We start from the raw sequence: 19,771 nt of genomic DNA on the forward strand, positions 1-19,771 counted from the left end.
ACTGAGGAATTGAGGCATTGACGGGGGTAGGGTTGGCAAGCGGGTTGCAGAATATGCAGATCTTTGTGAATTGAGTAGGTCACGTGGGACCCACTCAATTCGAATGGCTTGCGGGATGCGAGCCGCCAGGCGATGTATATTCTGGCACATTTCTCGAAAAGACGGCATTGTGAAGGCGTCGACGAACAGCACGAAAATTCAGATCCAGTACGGATCAAATGGCACACTCTCAGGAGAAAGTTGTTTTGTCTGGCTTCGCACGTGGTTTCATAAACCGACTGACACAGCTGTGTGCCTTATTGTGAGCTAAACTAAAATGTATATCCAGGCTGGTATCTGGGCGGAAGGTCTGTCTAAACAAAGTCATGGTTCCTCTCGAGCAGCTTTTGTGTTTGCACTAAGAAGACCCTTCGAAGGGACACTTGAAGGGGCCGTGAAACAAAATTTCAACACATTTTTTTGCCTGTTGGTTGCATAGAGTGAGTTGCAGATAAGCTATTAGCATCGGTCGTACCGCCTATAATTTGGTTTCTATATTTTAATTATCTCGCAAACCCAAATTAATGGCGCTTATGGTGTCACCACACAGCGGTGTTTTTTAGAAGTGGATAGGACATCGTTGGATGGGAGCTTGATGGCTGGATAAACAGTAATATACTGCAAATTGTGTTAATATGTGAAGATAAGTTGTGTCGCATTTGCGTTTTATAATAGATCAACGAAACCAATTGTTTGCCTTATGTAAAAGCACTCCAAAGCGAGTAAAAGAAAAAAGCATCACCAGGGGCCTTGGGTTTTGTTTCGCATCGAAGGACGCACCTCGTTGTACACATCTGTGAGCTAGCACCCAGCACTTACGGTTACTCTCTATGTATCTGAGAACGTCCAGCACACATCGTCAGCTTGTGAAGCATCACCGGGTGGCGGCGCCGATGGCGCTACGTTCCCGTCAACAGTAGAGCTATTATATTAAAGGGTTTGTCAACAGCGCGCTTGCTTCTCGTCGTCACCAGTGAGCGCGTAGTGGCGGGCCACGTCTATGCCAAAAAAATGTATAGTATCTCGCGCAGGTCGTCACCCTCGCGCTTGAGTTGGGATAAGTCTGGGAAGGCCAGGCGGAAGTCATTGATCAACGCTCCTTTCTGCGTCGTCAGCGCGACGATGAAGCATTGCTGGGCCAGCTGGGCGTCCACGTCGTTATAGTAATCAAGGAAGCTACGTTTCTATCCTTGGCAAGAACGAGTTGTGTGAGCAGGAAACCATGATGTGCTAACTTCCGCGACGTGCTCTGACAGGTTGCTTTGATTGGTACCACCCAGTGGCGTCATCGGGAAAGTGAAATGTGAATGGGAAGCACCGCGAAAATCCAGTCTAGTGCAGCATTTTGTTTTAGTGCATTTTGAAATTTGTTCATTGAATAACTCACGTTTGTGCGTGCCGATTCCTGTAATTCTTTTTGAGTCAGCATCTGTGTGACATAAAGAATTAGCCTGAAGTACAGCCGTCGTCACTTCAAGCAGTGCTTTACAGCGCTTTTAAGGGCATGACGCGATTATTTTCCATGCCACTCCTGGCGCAGCAGTTAAGCTGTGCGCCCAGAAACTGAGGTGTGCAGCAACCTTAGCTGCCACCTGCCTTGCAGTCAGCTTTCTCGCAATCCGATGGGCAGGTTGCGGCAACGTCACGAGGTCACATGACGCAGGCGCCATATGGACCACCTGCTTTTTCGCTCACAACGGCTCCACTGTAATGCAAGCGAAATTGCAGCCGCCGCGGTCGGGTTCGAACCCGGGAACCCGGATCAGTAGCCGAGCGCCCTAACCACTGAGCCACCGCGGCGGGTACATGGAGGAATGCGAAAGCATGTTTTGAGCAAAATAATCAAGCCTTTCGAGGAAAGGAAAGGATGCAGTAGCTCTCAGATCTCGACAATTAGGTGGACACCTCAACCACACCCTGAAGCATGCAACTGAAGGTGCATATGTCATCGAACCGAACCCCTGTCGGAAGTTTCAGAAAGCATGCAATTAAAGGCGCATATGTCAATGGCCCGAAACCCTGTCGCAAGCTAGCCTCCCACTTGACTAAAGCATTATGCAAAGAGAAATGCTATGACACCACCCAGAATGCTGTACGACGAACGGTTGCTCAAAATTTTGGTGAACGTATTCGTGGACATTGCACCACATTGAGATCAGTCAGTGATGACATCGCTGGGATTTCGTCTGCACCTGCGAGATCTGTTGCTCAAACGAGCGTTTTCGCTTTAGGACGTGGTTTTGCCCGCCGCGCGACTCTTTCCGTAATTCTTCCTTTCTCCTGTCTGCACGTTGCACCGATAGTCACTTAGTTCGAGTGTGACGTCATCATTCTAGAAATTTTGCGTCATCATATCAGTCACTTTCGTCGTCATCATCATGATCATCAGCCTGACTACACCCAGTGCACGGCAAAGGCCTCTCCCATGTCTCTCCATTAACCCTGTCCTTTGCCAGCTGCACCCACCCCATGCCTGCACAATTCCTAATCCCGCCACCCTTACCTTCTGCCACCCCCTGCTAGCTTGCCTTCTCTTGAAATCCACTCCGTTACCATTAAGGGCCAGCGGTTATCTTGCCTTCGCATTACATCCCATGCGCAAGCCCATTTCTTCCTCTTGATTTTGACTTAGATGTCATTATCCCGCGTTTGTTCCCTCACCCACACTTCCCGCTTTCGGTCACTTAACGTTACACCTATCATTTTTCTTTCCATGACTCGCACCTTTGTCCTAAACTTAAGCTGAACCCCTTTAATTAGGCTTCACATTTCTGCCCCGTAGGTGACTACTGGTAAGACACAGCCGTTGTGCACTTTTCTCTTGGGGGATATTGGTAACCTAGTTGCCATGATCTGAGAGAACCTGCCATTTGCGCTAAACCTCATTCTTATCCTTCTAGTTATTTCCCTCTCATGATCCGGAACAGCTGTCACTGCCTGCACTAAGTAATCCTTTACGACTTCCAGCACCTCGTTTCCAATTGTGAACTATACTGTTCCCTGGCTAGACTTTTGAACATCACTTTGGTTTTTTGCATGATAATTTTTCGACTCACCGCTCTGCTCTGCCTGTCTAACTCATTGATCATGGTTTGTAGTTCACCTCTTGAATGACTCGGCAAGGCAATGTCATCAGCGAATTGCAGATTATGTAGTTATGCTCTATAAAATCTTATCCCCAACTGTTCTCAACTCAGGCCTCGGAATACCTCCTGTAAACAGGCGGTCATTAACATTGGCGATATTGTGTCTCCTTGCCTGACGCATTTCCTTATTGGAATATTTTATGGAGGACTCTGGTAGCTGTGGAGTTGCTAAATGTATCTTCCAATATTTTGATATAAGGCTCTTCTACACTCTGAGTCCGCAATGCTTGTATGACTGCTGTGGTTTCCACTGAGCCAAGTGCTTTCTCGTAATCAATGAAGGCTATGTATAGTAGTCGATTTTATTCAGCGCATTTCTCTATCACCTGGATGATAGTGTGAATATGATCTATTGCGGAATATCCATTCCGAAAGCCTCCCTCATATTTTGATTCATTAAAGTATAAGGTTTTCCTGACTCTATTAGCGATTACCTTAGTAAATACCTTTTTCGTAAGGGACAGTAAGATGATCGGTTCGTAATTTTTCAAGTTCTTGGCATCTCTTCTTTTTATGAACTAAGATAATGTTTGCATTTTTCTAAGCTTCGTGTACGGTCGAGGTCATAGGGCACACCGTATAGAACGTATCCGGGTTTTCTAGCACAATCTCCCCACCGTCATTCGACAGATCTGCTGTTACTTGATCCTCCCCAGGTGCTTTTCCCCTTTTTATTGCTCCTAAGAATTTCTTTACATCCTATTTCGTTACTGGCGGGATGACACATTGCTGTGCGCTACTGTATCTCTCATTAACGTCCTGATCAGTTTGGCTACTGTATAGATTTGTGTAGAACTCTTCGGCTACCTGAAATACCCACATTTTATCCAGGCTGACTCCACACAATCATACGAAACCACTTACCCCTTATTTTGCATGGACGAATGTGTTCAAGTTTTCATTTATTCCTCGAAATATAACAGACTGGAATGACTCGTTGTTGCCTGTTTCCATTGACTGATGCATTGTTTATTTGTATTATTGTTCTCTTTACCACCCTGCTTGGACATGAACAAGGTCTGCAGTATAAAACAAATAAATAAAAAAGGAAATTGCCCTGTTTGTCTCAAAACGTCTGGTTTTTACCTATGCCTAGTTTCATCTACACTGCTTTTAGGCTACCTTCGTTCTTTAGAGCATGCTCGATACTCTCCATATTAAACTTCATGTCGCCTGCCTTGCGCTTGATGAGGAGTACATCTTTTGACCTTAGGCAGTGGCCAGTACTTCTCATTACCATGATTCCTGACCATATGGTGCGCCGTCAAACCCTCGACTATACCCCCCCCCTCCCCTTGCGCTTATTTATTAACTTTGTTAGCCCTGCTAGTTGTACCGAGTGTGTAGGGTTACACGCCCTCATGCTTTAGCGTTTCTTAATCACATCTTTCGTCTCCTGAGATAGCTTGCCGGTATCCTGTCGAACCATGCTACCGCCTATTTCTACTGCGCACTCCGTAATGATAGCTGTCAGATTATCGTCCACTCTATGAACATTAAGACCGTCTTCCATAGGTAAGGCTCAATATATGTTCTGCAGCGATAACCTGAACTCCTCTATTTTCCCTCTTACCACTAGCTTGTTAATAGACTTCCTCTTCACTAGCTTCTTCCATTCCCTCTTCAAGTCTAAGCTAATATGAGACCTTCCCATTCTGTTGTCGCTACAACGCACCTTTCCGAGAACGTCTACATCCTGAACGATGCCAGGATAAGCGCATAGTATGAAGTCAATTTCATTTTTAGTCTCACTATTGGAGACAAGTTTCGCAGCATGAATAAAACGCACACAGAAGACAAGGAACAAACAAGACAGGACTGTGCTGCACTTTCAACTGATTTTATTTGAAAAAGCTCGACGTTTAAATATATTCAGTTATCATGAGGTGAAACCTAATCACAATCATGCAAAAAAGCCATTTCATTCTCCAGCAATGACAGTGAAGGCGTGCTGACGCAATTGTCACCGGCTTTCAAAGATAATTAAACGCGGAATTGCCATGAACTGTATCAATGCTGCTTTAGAAAAAACTTGCCCGCATCAAATGACCGATAGTGTCAATCAGCAAGTCGAGCGGCTACGCATGTCCGGCTTCCCTGATGATGGCATTTCAGCTGTTTGTGAGAGCCTAATGCAGAAAAGAAAGAGAAGTAAAGGAACGGATGATAAAGGAAACAAACAGAATAACACTCAGGTAATACCGTATCTGCACAAGATATCTCACAATCTGAAGAGGATCGCCAACCGATACAACGTTAACGTTGTATTTTCCGCACCATGCAAGCTTTCAAAAATTTGCCCAATGATAACGAGAAAGAAGAAGGCGCCGTGCAGTATTAAGCACGTCACAAAGTTCACAAAATGTGTAACGAAGGTCGTTTATAGTATTCCTCTTACGTGTAAAAAAGTGTACATTGGCCAAACAGAGCGTTGTTTTAATGAAAGAGCGCTAGAACATTTCAATCTTGTAAAAAATGGTATCAGCGGCCATCTTGCCGTACACTGCCGGTCGTGCAAATGCAAACCTTTGTTCAAGAAGGCGCAGTTTCTGGGTCACGCCAAGGACAAGCTTCAGCGTGAAATTATCGAAGCCTTTTTTATTAGGAAAGCTGGTGACAATTGCGTCAGCACGCCTTCACGGTCGTTGCTGGAGAATAAGATGGCTTTTTTGGATGATTGAGATTAGGTTTCACCTGATGATAACTGAATGTATTTAAACGTCGAGCTTTTTCAAATAAAATCAGTTGAAAGTGCAGCACAGTCCTGTCTTGTTTGTTCCTTGTCTTCTGTGTGCGTTTTATTCATGCTGCGAAACTTGTCTCCATTATGAACTGCAACCAACTAGCCCAAACCACCGTGTTACTTCACTATTGGGGCTCCTCCAAGTCCACTTTTTGTTCTCTCGTTTGCGGTAGAAGGTGTTCATGTTCCGTAAATTATTTCTATTTGCGAACTCTGCAAATAACCTTCCCCTGCTATTCCCGACCCTATGCCAAAGTCGCCTACCGCCTGGCTGCCATTCTGCTCCTTTCCTACTTTGGCATTGAAGTCGCCCATCAATACAGTGTACTGTGTTCTCACTTTGCTCATTGCCGATTCCACGTCCTCATAGAAGCTTTCTAGGATCCGGTCATCATATGTGCATATGAGCGCGTAGGCCTGCACCACGTTTATTTTGTACCCCTTATTAAGCTTAATTGCGATAGCTACCACCCTCTCGTTATTGCTACAGAATTCCTTTATGTGGCCAGCTATAACCTGATTGATGAGCAATCACACATCTAGTGCGCTAATCGACGATAGCAGAATACGTGCAGCTGCCCTTTAACTTTGCATACGGTTCATCTGTGCTCCTAGCCTAACTAAGCCCCATGACATACCGTTTCATACCCACTAGTTCCTTGACCAGCTTCACTGGATAAGGTTGAAGCATTAAAGGCGCACTATAAAGAGGATTCTCGGGTCGTTTCTTTTTCGCGGGAACTTGATCGGCACGCTCCGAGCATTCTTAGAGTCTTTGAATTATTGTCCTGTGCGCCGATTTTTATATTGTCACGTAGTCGTGACGGCAGTCGAAGGAACGATGAAAACGGACAAAAGGTCTTCAAAACGAAAACTGTTTATGGGGCTGACTTGCGCCCACAATGGACTGAATCACTCGGCGGCGGCGAGGCGACAAGCGTGCTCGGCGGTCGTCGAACAGAACGCCCGCCGCTGTCGGCCGTGCTCAATTTAAAGCTGATAGCAAACTTTCGAGATAAAGCGTGAAAAGTTCCTAGAACAATCCGGAACAACGTAGAATCCGCTCTGCCTGGCTGCGATCAATCGAGATAAATCTAGTCGCGTCTTGCATCGCAAACAAAGCGACAAAATGGTGTGGCGGCAGATTTGAAGAACGCACAAGCACTGCAAATATTCGCGGAATTACTCCCCTCTCAAAGAAGTATCGACCCGATGCATTAAAACAAATAATGCGACTAGTAAGAGATAAAACGTATCTTGCGAAAATAGAGTATGGATATGCAGCGTCCTTTAGCGTGCATAATACGGCTTCAGACGTGTTGTATCGCGGCCCGAAGGAAAAGGACGCGAAAATAAGAGAAGACACCGGGTAGGGAGCCAGTGAAGACAGTGAAGCGAGCCATCGCTACGTCTGGTATAAACGCCGCCATTGCGAAATCATGTTGTCATACCATGGAAAGGGGCTTCCACTTGCAGATGGTAAGGCTTCAGGATGCAGGATTCCCCCAGTCTGTCCTGACTAGTGTGGTGGAGTCCCTCCTTCACAGTATAAAAGGCGCGGAACGAAAACAGCCTATGCCTCTTGAGGATAGAATTAGGCCAGAAGTGGTACCATACTCCCACCACGTTGCCCATAACCTGAAAAAAGTTGCATCAAAATTCAAAGTTCCAGTTGTATTCTCTGCTTCCTGTAAGCTGGCCTCATTATGTCCTCGTGTAAACTCAGAAAAAAGAAAGGAGAAAACCTGCGGAACCAGGCATGCCCATAGGTACGTAGAATGCGATGAAGGAGTTGTTTATCAGATCCCACTCGCATGTGGAAAAGTGTATATTGGACAGACGGGGTGTTGCCTAAATGAAAGGCTGAGGGAGCATGAGCGTTCGATGGCGACGGGAACAGGTTCTAATCTGCCTCTTCACTGTAAGGACTGTCAACAAAGCACCTTCGAGCCCATTCTTGAAAGAACTGTAATTTTAGGTAGAGACCGGGATCGAGTGTCCCGTGAATTAAAAGAAGCGTTTTTAATTATGAAAACGGGCCGGAGTGCCGGTAACGATGCTTCTATATTCTTGTATAAAAGCGAAGAAGCCTTTTTAGAAAAGTTTTCCTGATAGGAACACGTGTGCAGGTGCTGTGGTTTTTCCAATGTAATCTGAAAGGTTGAGTGCACAAAGCCTTTTAGATGGTTTCCTTGTCTCACGTGCTTTTTCTGGATTTTTACGGTTTTAATGCTTTTTGGTTGGTCGTCATGCTTTCAGATCCAAATCAGACATGTTTCTTTGGCCCTTTACACCACGTGTCATGCCTGTTATTGTTCTTTCTCCGAACTTATCGTTTTTAACTAAGTCAAGTTTTTTGGGGTTTCTTTTATCGCTTTTATGACCCTACTCACCTTTCTGACGTTTGCTGCAGCTGATAGGTGGTGTGACGGTGAACCTATATATTATGTGTTTATTTCAATTAAAAATCAGTTGTCAGTAGCGCGTTGTCTTGCTCACCTTTCTTGTGATTGTCTCTTATTTTTGCGCTAACATTTGTACATAGATTTATATTCTAACACTGAAAGCAGTCTACTGATATTATTATTATGAGTGAAAATGTGGGAAACCTTCTGTTTAGTGAAACACGTATGTACCGATTTTTTAAAATTAGCATGCATGCCCTAATTCTCAAACCACTGGGCTACTTTACACAAGTTCTTTTGCAATGCATCGCAGTCACTCTGATCGTTAATAATTCTATACAATACACAATAATCCGCGAAAAGACTCATGCATGAAGAAATAGCTGAAAAGATGTCATTCATGTAAATTATGAACAGTAAAAGGCCCAATATTGTTCCCTGAGGCACCCCTGTTGTTAAAGCAAGCTTATGCGACTGCTTACCGTTGACGCCTAATGCTCGATTATTCCTTCATCCACATAATAACGGACTAATTATTGTATTAATAAGGAATGTGATACAACGTCAAGGCCTTCCTAAAATGTAGAAATATACACTCGACAGATTTTCCCTTATCTAATGCACTTGACAGGTCACGTGCAAATTCGGTAAGCTGGGTGACACATAAGTAACCACTGCGAAAGCCATGGTGATGGGGATTTATTAATGAGTGTTTACTAAGATGATCCATAAAATATTAGTATAAAACACATGTTCTAAAACTTTACTTCAGTATTCCCGATTTATGTATAGGTACAAAATTTGCAAGCTTCCATTCTTCAGGCAAAGAGCCGTCCTGTAATGACGTGTGAAAAGAATTTGCAGGTACCTTGGCAAAGAAAGAGCGCAACAAGAGAGCAGGACCAAGGGTCAGCCATGCGGTCCGGTTGCAGTGTTTTCTTTTAAGCGTTCTAAGAGCGACAGAATTCCTCGCTGGTCAAATTCCTCGTTCACCATAAGTTCGGTACTGATAAAGACCGGGCGAAAATAGGCAGGGCTATGGTTGACACAGCAGAAAACAACAAGCTGAAAAACGTGTTAAAGCCCTTGGCTTTCTCCAGATTATCATGAACGATAATTTCGTTATGTTCGAGTTTCTTTCTGTTTCTTTTAACATACTGCCAAAATTGTGTTTCAGTTTGTTTTCACGACTACACTCGTTTTGTTTATTCAATGTCTGGAGTGAGATAGTTTGACAGTCCGGGAAAGTTTTTGTCGAAACAATCCGACCATTACAACAAAGACAGCGTACAGTACGGGCACTACAGTGCGTTGTCTACCTGGCCCTTTGCAAGAGGCGCTGTTATCAAGCCAAACGTGTGGGCCAGCGCTAATTGCTTGAAGCGCCTTCATGGGACAAGCGTTTTTTTCCACAGTGTCACCTCCAGTGACCAGTAACTAGCCGATCCAAACTCTGGATTCCAAGGGCTTATCGCTGCTCGATCCGGGTGACGTTTCACTTCCGAGAATCTCACGGGGAGCGCACTTTCCGGTGCCACGGGGGCAGACGCCGCGGTGGGGCGTCGCTGCGGCGACCAGCTCGCCAGGTGAAGGCCGCGCGGTGGCGTCACGGCTACGGAAACTCCCCCTCGCCGGACCTTGTCATCTGCCGCCTGAAACCGGCCTTGCCACTTATTCAAACAGCGGGGACGGCGCAGCCTGTCGTTTTCGCCGAGAGTGCACGTGTAGCCTTCGCTTTCCTTGTGGCGTGCAACGCGCACTTTCTCCTCTCGCCGGTCAAGAGCCCGAAGGGAGCAACGCAGGTTTGCACCACCGCACTCACGGGGCGTCGCCGCAAGTGTCTCCAGTAAGGTGGGTCCCCCCTGATAAGAAGGCACTGCGGTCGGTTTCTTGTTCGCTTCGTGTGTTCGTTCCCCCTCCGACATCCCGTCCTGACGGACCACTGTGAGTCGTCGTTGCCAGAGAAAAGCTCGCTTTCAGACCTCTCTCCCGACAGGAACGTGAACGAAAATTTTGGACAATCTGGTTTCGTCCCTCCGATGCCAGAGTATCAAGTTCTTGGAGCATAGCCGACAGTCTTTTACGCCAAGGCCGTGAGTTCGCATTCAGCTGGAACGCGGTGGTTTTTCTTTTTTACTTTTGGGTTAAACTATTCATATAATTATTACACTACTTGTGACCATTACAAAAGTTCCCGTATGCTTTTCTCGGCTTCAGTGACGGTTGAGTACCTTAATTCCTTACCAGTTCGTCTTGAAGGCAGCAGCTTTCGTGTTGCGGCCGCTCAAGGACGGACGGCGCTCAAAGCGATGCAGTTCTGCTGTGTGGAACGACAGTTCCTTCGTCGAGCAGCAGTTACCTTTTACGAGCGTTACACCTTTATCAAGGACGAGTCTGTCTGCAATGAAGGTCAACTTGATTAAAACTATTCCCACGTGACCACACTGTACTAAATACCGACAGTCAATTGGTACCTATGTAAGGAAGACGACGGCGGCCGGGCTCACTTGTACGGCTTAGTGGTTGGCATCCGAAGGCATCGCGGTACGGGTAGCGTTCGGATGCGCAGTTCCAGGGCGAGAGGATATACCTGCGCTAAATGTAAGGTGGGGTTCATTTGCAGAAGCTTCTTAGCGGGAGCAGAGCCAACAGCAGCTCGAGGTCATCTAGTCTAGCCAGGAGCGTGCACCAGGCGATGGCCATGTGGCTCGCGCGTATGCCCGTCGTCTTCCTTACACCTATCATTTCGACCCGTTATATATGTGCCAGTAAAGCGCCCATCCAAATGGCCCTCCACCCCCGGACCACCGTTTGCATAAAATTTGAAGGCCGCCCGTTCGACGCAGAATGTTCCAAGTGGTGTTAAATGACTTAGAACGTTCCTGAAGATATAATTACCAATTGAGATGAAGCCCAAAAGATGTGTGGGATTCGCACCGGTGATCTTTCCACCCCCGAACAGTGGATTCCGAGGACCTTCAGATGATGTAAACACTTGAAGCTCCCGTAGCTAACGCTCTAAAGTCGAACACTGAGGGAGTGTTTGCGGACAATTTTCTGTCTGTATAGGCGATAAAGGTGCACGGTGCTTATCGACTCCGCGGTCGCCGCTGGCGCGTTATGTTAAAAAATTGAAGGGGCGTACTTATATGCTTATGAGCTATTGATCATGAACGCATCTAAGCACCCATCTTTCTAGTTTATTTTTTATCGACTCCTCAACACGATTAAACCGCATGTCGTCAAACGCAATCTCGAATTCCATCCTCTGCGAATGATTTAAACTTCCCCCTTGTTCTTGGAACTGCACGAGGCGTTCGAATTACTCCGGACTGGGTGCTCAACTACAGTTTTGCCAGCGCACTCGTGCGCCACAGTACAGGTTCGCGAGCCGTACTGGGCGTCATAAAAGGAAGGCTTCCCTAAAGCGCATGTCCACATTTCGAATTTTTGTGCGATTCGAGCTGGTTCTGAAACGGCTACACTCGAGGACAGCTCTTTATGGCCAAGGCTAGGCAGAAAAGGAAAGGGGCGGAGTTTTGATCCATTGCCATGGGGAGTGGCCTATCTAAGCCTTGGGGAGCCTAGATGGACGGATACGGCTGAACCCTTTAAATCGGGCGGTGGCTCAAGCCACCTAGAAATGACATTAAATTTTACTCTTCTCTTGATTTTAGCCACCAATCAGATAACCTTCGCTTCGTTATATCTACCCGCTTAAAACCTACTTCCCCTTCACTGTCCTTAAACCCCAATGCCTTGGATAAATCAGACCCACTGCTTTCCACTGTACGGTGAAGCCCTTTACAGAAAAGCATCAAGTGTTCAGCCGTTTCCTCCTCTCCGCACGCAACGTACATTGTGTCTATCTCGTGCTACCTGGCTCTATATGTCTTAGTCCGCAAAACTCCCGTCCTGGCCTGAAACAACAAAGAGCTTCCCCCACAATTATCATAGATATTTTCTTTGGCAATTTCCTGTTTAAAAATCCTGTATGTTCCCAGTGCTGATTTCGTCAGCATCACTGTTTTCCACAGAGCTTTCTCTGTTTCTTCAACCTTTTTCTTTACCGATAATTGCTTATTTGCCCCCTACTGCTGTCCAGATATTTGCTTGTCAATTTTCTAGTTCGCTTTCTCCATTTCGTATCAACATTCCTTATATACAGGTATCTGAAAACTTTCCTTGCCCACTGCTTTTCCCCCATTTTTCTCAATCGCTCCTCAAATGCTACCTTACTGCTAGCTTCCCTTGTCTCGAACGACGCCCATCCCATATAGCCCCCTGATTTGGTGTATTTCCATGTGCTCACCCAGCTAGCCTCCCTATGCCACTTTGTTTGATTTCTAACCTTGCTTGAATATCTGGTCTCATGCACAGGACCGCATTACCGAAAGCCAGGCTAGGAACCTTCATCCCTTTCCTGATCCCTCTTACCAATTTATAACTATTGTAATTCCACAATGCCCTGTTTCTCATGACAGCTGCATTCCTACTAGCTTTATTCATTACATATTTTTCATGCTCTATCAGATACTCAGCACCGTTATTTATCCGCACCCAAAGATACCTGCACTCATCCACTACTTCTAGCGTGAACTCCTGTATTCTATGCTCGCCGACCTCATCATTATCATGACTGCAGATTTTTCATTACTAAACTTGAAACCTAATCTATCTCCCTCTATACCACATATGTCTATCCAGTTCAATATCCCAACGCACCCCTGGCGGGGACAAATGACAACCCGCCCTCAACAGTTCATAGAGAAAGGCACGCCTCCCGCCTAGCCTTGGCTGCATAGCCACCAAAAACTGTCCACCAGTTTATATTTTACAGGTATTGCGGACCTTATGCAATGGCAGGAGTGGGTGGTAATGACCATACAGAATATATACATATGACAAGAAAGCGCACTTCAAGATAACGGATGATCAGCGTCAAAATTTTCACGGTTCTTAATACAGAGTTCAATGGTGACCGGAAAAAAATGTCAGGGGTGTAAAAATTTAAAAAGGGGCACAAGAACAGGCTCGGAGCAGATAACAATACATTTTGTTTTTGTCTCAGGAGTGCGGCTGTGAGCGCATCAGTAGGGGAGCATTCAACGGTTTGGGCATCCAGTCCATTCCAGTCACGTGTCGTTCTGGGAAAACGTTTTTGGGCACGTTTGTTCTACATGTAAAATCCTTAACCTTTCTGCTGTGGAATGATAGGGTCGTACGCGCATTTGCTTGTTGAATGTATCTGTTTTTGTGTATTCGCGTTTTGTCGTTCTTACAGTAAAAGAAATTAACAATGTACTTTCTTCAGGTAAACAAACTGCACCAGGACCAGATGAAGTCCATTACAAAATGCTTGCCCACTTGTCCGATCATGCTGTAGACTCGCTTCTGAAATTTTTCAACAAAATATGATTATCAGGAGAGATTCCAGAGGCATGAAAAAAAGCCATAATTGTACCGTTGTTGAAGCCGGGAAAAGTACCTACCTCCCCTGGCAAAACAGACCTATATCCCTAACAAGCGTACTTCCCAAATCTTTCGAAAGCGTCCTTAACATTAGATTAATGTTTATTACAATCTCGTGATCTTCTTGACATCCATCAGTGTGGCTTTAAAAAGGCGTGCTCTACAACCGACCATCTAGTCCGCCTAGAGAACACAGTCCGAGAAGCATTTATACACAAGCAACACTGTCTTGCGGTCTTTTTCGATTTAGAGAAAGCCTATGACACCACTTGGAGGTTTGGCATACGGCGGGACCTTGGAGACCTCGGAATCCATGGTAGAATGCTAAAATGCTTGAGTGACTTTTTGACCAACAGTTGATTTCAAGTACGCCTGAATGCCACTCTTTCTAAAACTTTCATTCAATAGAACGGCGTGCCTCAGGGGTGAATTTTAAGAACCACGCTTTTTATAGTAAAAATGAATTCCCTAGCAAGAATAATTCTAAAGTCTATCATGTATTCAGTCTACGTCGACGATCTATAGATTGCTTGCACATCCTCTAACGTTACATCGTTCGAGAGGCAAATACAGCTGGGCAAACATCATGGGCAGACATAAACGGTTTTCCATGCAAAAGTCAGTAGCTGTTCTTTTTTCGCTTAGAAGAGGACTGCACACTGATCCCTCCTTGTATTTAAATGAAATCCCACAACCAATGAAAGATGAGCACAAATTTCTAGGAATGACATGATAAAAAGCTCACTTTCCTACCACACATAAACATACTCAAAAAGAAAGCTTCTAAATCTCTGTATATACTAAAAGTACTTTCACGCAAACATTGGGGTTCCGATAGGACTTGCCTTTTACGGATTCATCGCTCTGTAGTACGTTCTACATTAGATTACGGATGCATAGTTTATGGATCAGCGATGCAATCGTACCTTAAACGGCTAGACACAGTACACAATTTAGGCTTGCGTCTTTCCACCGGTGCATACAGGACGTCACCGATAAACAGTCTTTATGTGGAAGCCAACGAGCCGTCGCTTACAGAGAGAAGAACCATGCTCACTTGCTCGTACGTTTTAAAACTCCGTTCACTACCTAAACATATCTGTCACCATATAGTCACAAAGTGCCCATCTAGAACACTATTTAACAACAAAGCATTAGCAATAAGGCCACTTCTCCTGCGTTCTGAAGATGTGTGCAAAAACCTCGGCGTAATGTATGCATTACCTGGCGTTGCTAGAAGACGTGGTCCACTGCCTCCATGGTTCAATTTTGCTCTAATCTGTGACCTCACTCTTGCACATTTCCGTAAAAAGCGAACTCCACATCAACATATATTACAAGAATTCCGTGCCCTTGAAGAAAAATACAGTAGTTTTACAGAATTTTATACTGATGGATCAAAAACAGATAGTTGCGTAGGAAGCGCAGTGGTGCGAGGAAATACGGAGAAAATAGTAAGACTACCACAATGTTCCTCCATATTCGCCGTGGAGTGCTACGCAGTATGGATGACCATGAGAACCTCAAAAATGCTGTTATCTACACAGAGAGCTCTCCATTCTAAAAATGCAAGCTCCCCTCTGCTCGGTGACGTCATACACAACATAGTAATTGCCACAGCTCAAGGACAAAATATAAAACTGTGCTGGGTCCCGAGTCATGTGGGAATGAAAGGCAATGAGAGAGCAGATGTGTGTGCTGGTAAAGCTCGTGGCAAGGAATTAATGAAAGTAAATATGCCGTTTAATGATTGCATGAAATTAGTAGCAAGGAAACTAAGAAAAAAATGGCAGTCGGCTTGGAACAATGAGGTCAAAAATAAACTACACTTGGTAAAACCAGTTTTAGGTGAATTTAAGTCGTGTGTGCACCAAGAACGTTTCAAGGAAGTGACCTTATGCCGTCTCCGAATAGCCCACACGCACTATACGCACAACTTCCTACTAACAAAACAAGACAAACCTGTTTGCCAACAATGTGGAGATGAACTCACGGTTAACCATATTTTATTCTCTTGTGTGGAACTGGAAGAAATAAGAAAAACGTATTTTACTGAATTTTATAAAAAATGCATTTCTTTTCATCCCGCACTGCTTTTAGGAGATGAGGCAGTTGTTAATATACCATGTGTTTTTAGATTTCTTAACAACGGGAGTTCTCAAGAGACTCTAAATTTTTACCCACTGGTTTGTTTGAATTTTAGTACACCTCAGCCAATTTCTCAGGCCTGAGAAGAAACCTGAGGCTTTTGTTTTGATTGGTTGGGAGCCTCGATGTCCTTCCGCAGCCAAGGAAGGCTACTGAGGTTACCCGGCCCTCTTTAAAGCTTTTACTTGTAGCCATTTATAAAATTTGTGTATGTATTCACTGGGTAATATTAATGTTTGAAGGCCGCTGGAGCAAGGATTATTCTTGCATTTCTATAATATTCAACAAAAGACTTTTCCTATACCTTGTTCTTGGCGCATGATGGCCTCAGTTGCCTATGTGCCATAAAACACAACACAACAACAACAACAACAACAACATCCGATGTTGTGCTTTGTGAAATTTATACGCCCAGTGATTTAAACCAAGAAGCCCAAAAAGGCAAGCTGCTGTTTATGAAACTGGAATCCGAAAAGAGAAAAGGTCGAAAGTGTGTTCAAGATAACGCACAGAATTTGAGGAGGTGTGTGGTTAGCTCGTACTGCATAACGAACCAACAACAGCGCGAGGAACATGACCAACAATGAGACGCACATGAGTGCTGTGTGCGAATCATTGTTTCCTACTTTCCTCTCCCAGTTCTTCGTTGCAGGCGCACAGACTCCGGTCTGCTTTTGCTCCAGGAGCTTCTTTCACGATGATTAACTGACTCGCCCAACAATGCACTCTCAAAGCACGTTACATGCACGCCCCCAGCACTTTTTCTCAGGGGCGGTGTACCGAACCGTGCGATGCGAAGCCTCACTTTCGCGGTAGAGGATTGCTCACCGATTGATCTCGAGGTGCTTCCTGTGAACCGGCCGCCAGCGATAATGGCGGAAGGCGTTCGAGGAACAGCCTGTGCTTCCAGCGAGTCTCTACCTGAGAGCGCTTCCAGTTGAAGCAGAAAGATGGGCTAGAGTGAAAGGCACAGAAGGCGGAATTCTTGACTGCAGGTAACACGATTGGGCGGCTGGTGCACCGTGCAAGCAGGCAGAGCCAGAGCAGTGCTGAATATGAAGTGCACTATAGGTCTGCGCTTTTCCTCCTCTACCACGGGCGTACCATTTTTTGCAATACTCAGACAGCGCCCACTTCTTTTTTTATGTCTGCGTCCTTCGCGCTAAGGGTGTGAAGCAAACCGACGTACTCCCGTTTGGAAAAGTATTGAAATCACGTGAATACACGTTGATTTCGTTACGCAGTAAAAAAAAAAGGGATTTCTTCATTTTCATTACCTACTGGCAGTCGCACTATATTACAAGGAGTTTGGCAGCGGACGGTAGTCACTCCTATTCGGGCTAAATTATGTTTACCATGCTGAAGCGTAAGGCGGCATTGAAAGCCAGCGGTGCCTATGTCCCCGCCTGTGCTTGCGGTGGCGTAGCCAGCCACGCGGCCGTCTTCACACCCAGCGTCTCGAGGAATGGTGCTTCCGAAAATCGCGTTTCCTTCTTCTGGCGGCCCTGACGTGTTCGTTTAACCACAGTACCTCAGCTCAGTTTGGAAGGCAACCGCCGAGCACCACAAGCGCGCCGTCCACAGAATATCCTTCGAAGAGGTGGTTCTCATGCAAGCGAATCGAGCGATTGAGCGGCGTGTCAGGGCGGAACGTGTTGGAACCTCGTCATTCTAGTCTCCGCCACCACTCGCGACTCTAGCGTTTTGGCTTGCATCTGAAACATGTTTAGTCTCTTCAAGAGGCGCCACGTCAAATCATGGCACCTCCGGTTAGGACTCCCTCCGCGTACGTTAATGAACTTGGCCACATGTGAACAAGTGGCGAGCGAAGGGCGCTTCCTGCTGCGGCTCCTGACTCGCATTTCAGTCACCCCTGAAGAAGGGGCCGAGTTTGTCTCGAAACGTTTGGTTGAAAATAAATTATAGATTGGTGAAGAAACGGGTCAAGGGCATGCATAACTGCAGAAAATTACTCGTAGTAATAGTCCTAGTATGGCCGCCGCGGTGGCTGAGTATTTGTGGCGCTCGACTTCTGGCCATAAAGACGCGCGTTTGATCCCGGCCGCGGTGATTGAATTTCGATGGAGGCGAAATTCTAGAGGCCCGTTTACTGTGCGATGTCAGTGCACGTTAAAGAACCCCAGGTGGTCGAAATTTCCGGACCCCTTTACTAAGGCGTTCCTCAAAGCCTGAGTCGCTTTGGGACGTTAAACCTCCATAAACCATTTCTCCCAATATCAAAAAGGCAGCATGCATGTAGATGCATGACCTTTTGTCTGAATATTTGTTCAATGCAAGTCGGACACCGCTTCTCTCATTTCTTTACTTTTTAGCGGCACAGGAAATTGAGGGGCTCCTTAATCATGTGAATGAAAATAAAAATATTTTACGGCGTCGTTCATTGCCTCCGCTGAAAATTTCGTGGGCCCCGAACACCTCGACAGATGTAGAATGTAGCAGATATAGAATGCTCTGTATGCAGCCGAAGGAGCAATGCGGCCGCCGAAGAGTGTATGACTGAACATGGACTCCTCGAACGTGCACGCCATGGCTTGAATTTGTCGGTCGAGCAAGAACCTGGATATTACCGTCACGTGTCGGGGTGTCATGCCACGTGACGCCGCGGACTGCTTAAGAAGTTCTGCGACATGAGGTCGCATCGCAAGAAATTGGTCACCGAGTGACTGCCCCAAAAGGGTCGCTGGCGACTTGTTCTGGGCAACCGCCCCCCTACCCCCTCCCTCCTCCATGGCGAAATGATTTAACTAGTCTCGCAACCTCCACGACTCCCTAGTGTGAACGCTCCTTCAGCCCGAGGAAAGGTTTCACCGCATGCAGCACTAAAAAGGCGCAGAGAGCGAACCTGAGGAGCAGCCGCAATCCGCGCTCCTGCCTCGCTGTGGAACAGATTTCTCTCCTGGTTAGAACCGCTTTAACTATTATCGTGTTCCATGCAAAATCATTCGCTATCACTACGGCTGTTTTAAACTCTCAATGCCCTCTGATTGTAATGTCGTTAGCGTTATTAACTCGACAGAATGGCAATGAGTCTTCACCCTCAAAGTTAATGTTGAGACATTAACTGTTATGCCGTAATTCCATGTGCTTTCTTCATCTTTACGATCTCTTTTGAGATCATCGTGAGATTTCATCGTCTTTTAGCCTTACCACCTTCTTACTCCTTTTATCGCTTTTATGGCCCTTTACACCTTATGACGTCGACTACTCTACATACATCTGCCACATCCTACCTAAACATTTTGCGCGTCTTGCTCAACAAAGGTGAGTTGAATGTCAACGCTCGTGTTGTAAGTTTCCTTCGTTTTAGGATGATGCCTTTCATCACTCAGAGCCCGGCGAGATGGTTGCTCATACGGGACCTAGACCTTAGCAACGCCTCTTCGTATCTTTCAGTTTCAAACTGTTGAAGATGTGCTTTTACCTTAGTGATATTTTCTACATAGACACCTGGGCTAATCATCTCTAACTCATGTAGCTCAATTAAAGTACGCCCGAGCTCATGAAGGTCGTGTCTCTTCAGGAACCAGATTCTTGCTGAGGCTTCAATAGCCATTTTTTGTTCTCTATATAAATAATCACATTTTTGCAAAACTGAGATCACAGCGTGATCATGCATCCCTCAAGCAAGTAGATGCAGCACTTTGGAATATTTCACCTCAGAGCAGACAGCTATTCAACTTGCACAGCTCTCATCAAGGATGGAGTATGCGCCGACTGTACCTCTCTATCTGAAGACACCATGCAGTGATCACTGCAGAAGGTGGACTGTACCAGTAACGTTAAACTGTGGCTGACAT

General features: G+C 45.7%; 1 protein-coding gene across 8 annotated transcripts in view; it reads left to right on the plus strand.

Annotated features, from left to right (window-relative positions):
• Nucleotides 1–19,771, plus strand: part of LOC144102098 (phenoloxidase-activating factor 2-like) — a 141,307-nt gene that overhangs the window by 65,369 nt on the left and 56,167 nt on the right. Inside the window, exon 1 of one of the 8 annotated variants that reach the window (XM_077635386.1) lies at nt 10,013–10,184. The exons of 4 other annotated variants lie outside the window; for them this stretch is intronic. The gene's annotated coding sequence lies outside the window, so the exon portion shown is untranslated. Of the gene's footprint in view, nt 1–10,012; nt 10,185–10,305; nt 10,427–19,771 lie in introns of those variants that run through there. 3 more of the 8 variants (XM_077635382.1, XM_077635383.1, XM_077635387.1) reach the window with 3 other exon arrangements.

The sequence above is a fragment of the Amblyomma americanum genome, chromosome 8 (assembly GCF_052857255.1).
Source record: "Amblyomma americanum isolate KBUSLIRL-KWMA chromosome 8, ASM5285725v1, whole genome shotgun sequence".
In the NCBI taxonomy this organism is placed as follows: Eukaryota; Metazoa; Arthropoda; class Arachnida; order Ixodida; family Ixodidae; genus Amblyomma; species Amblyomma americanum.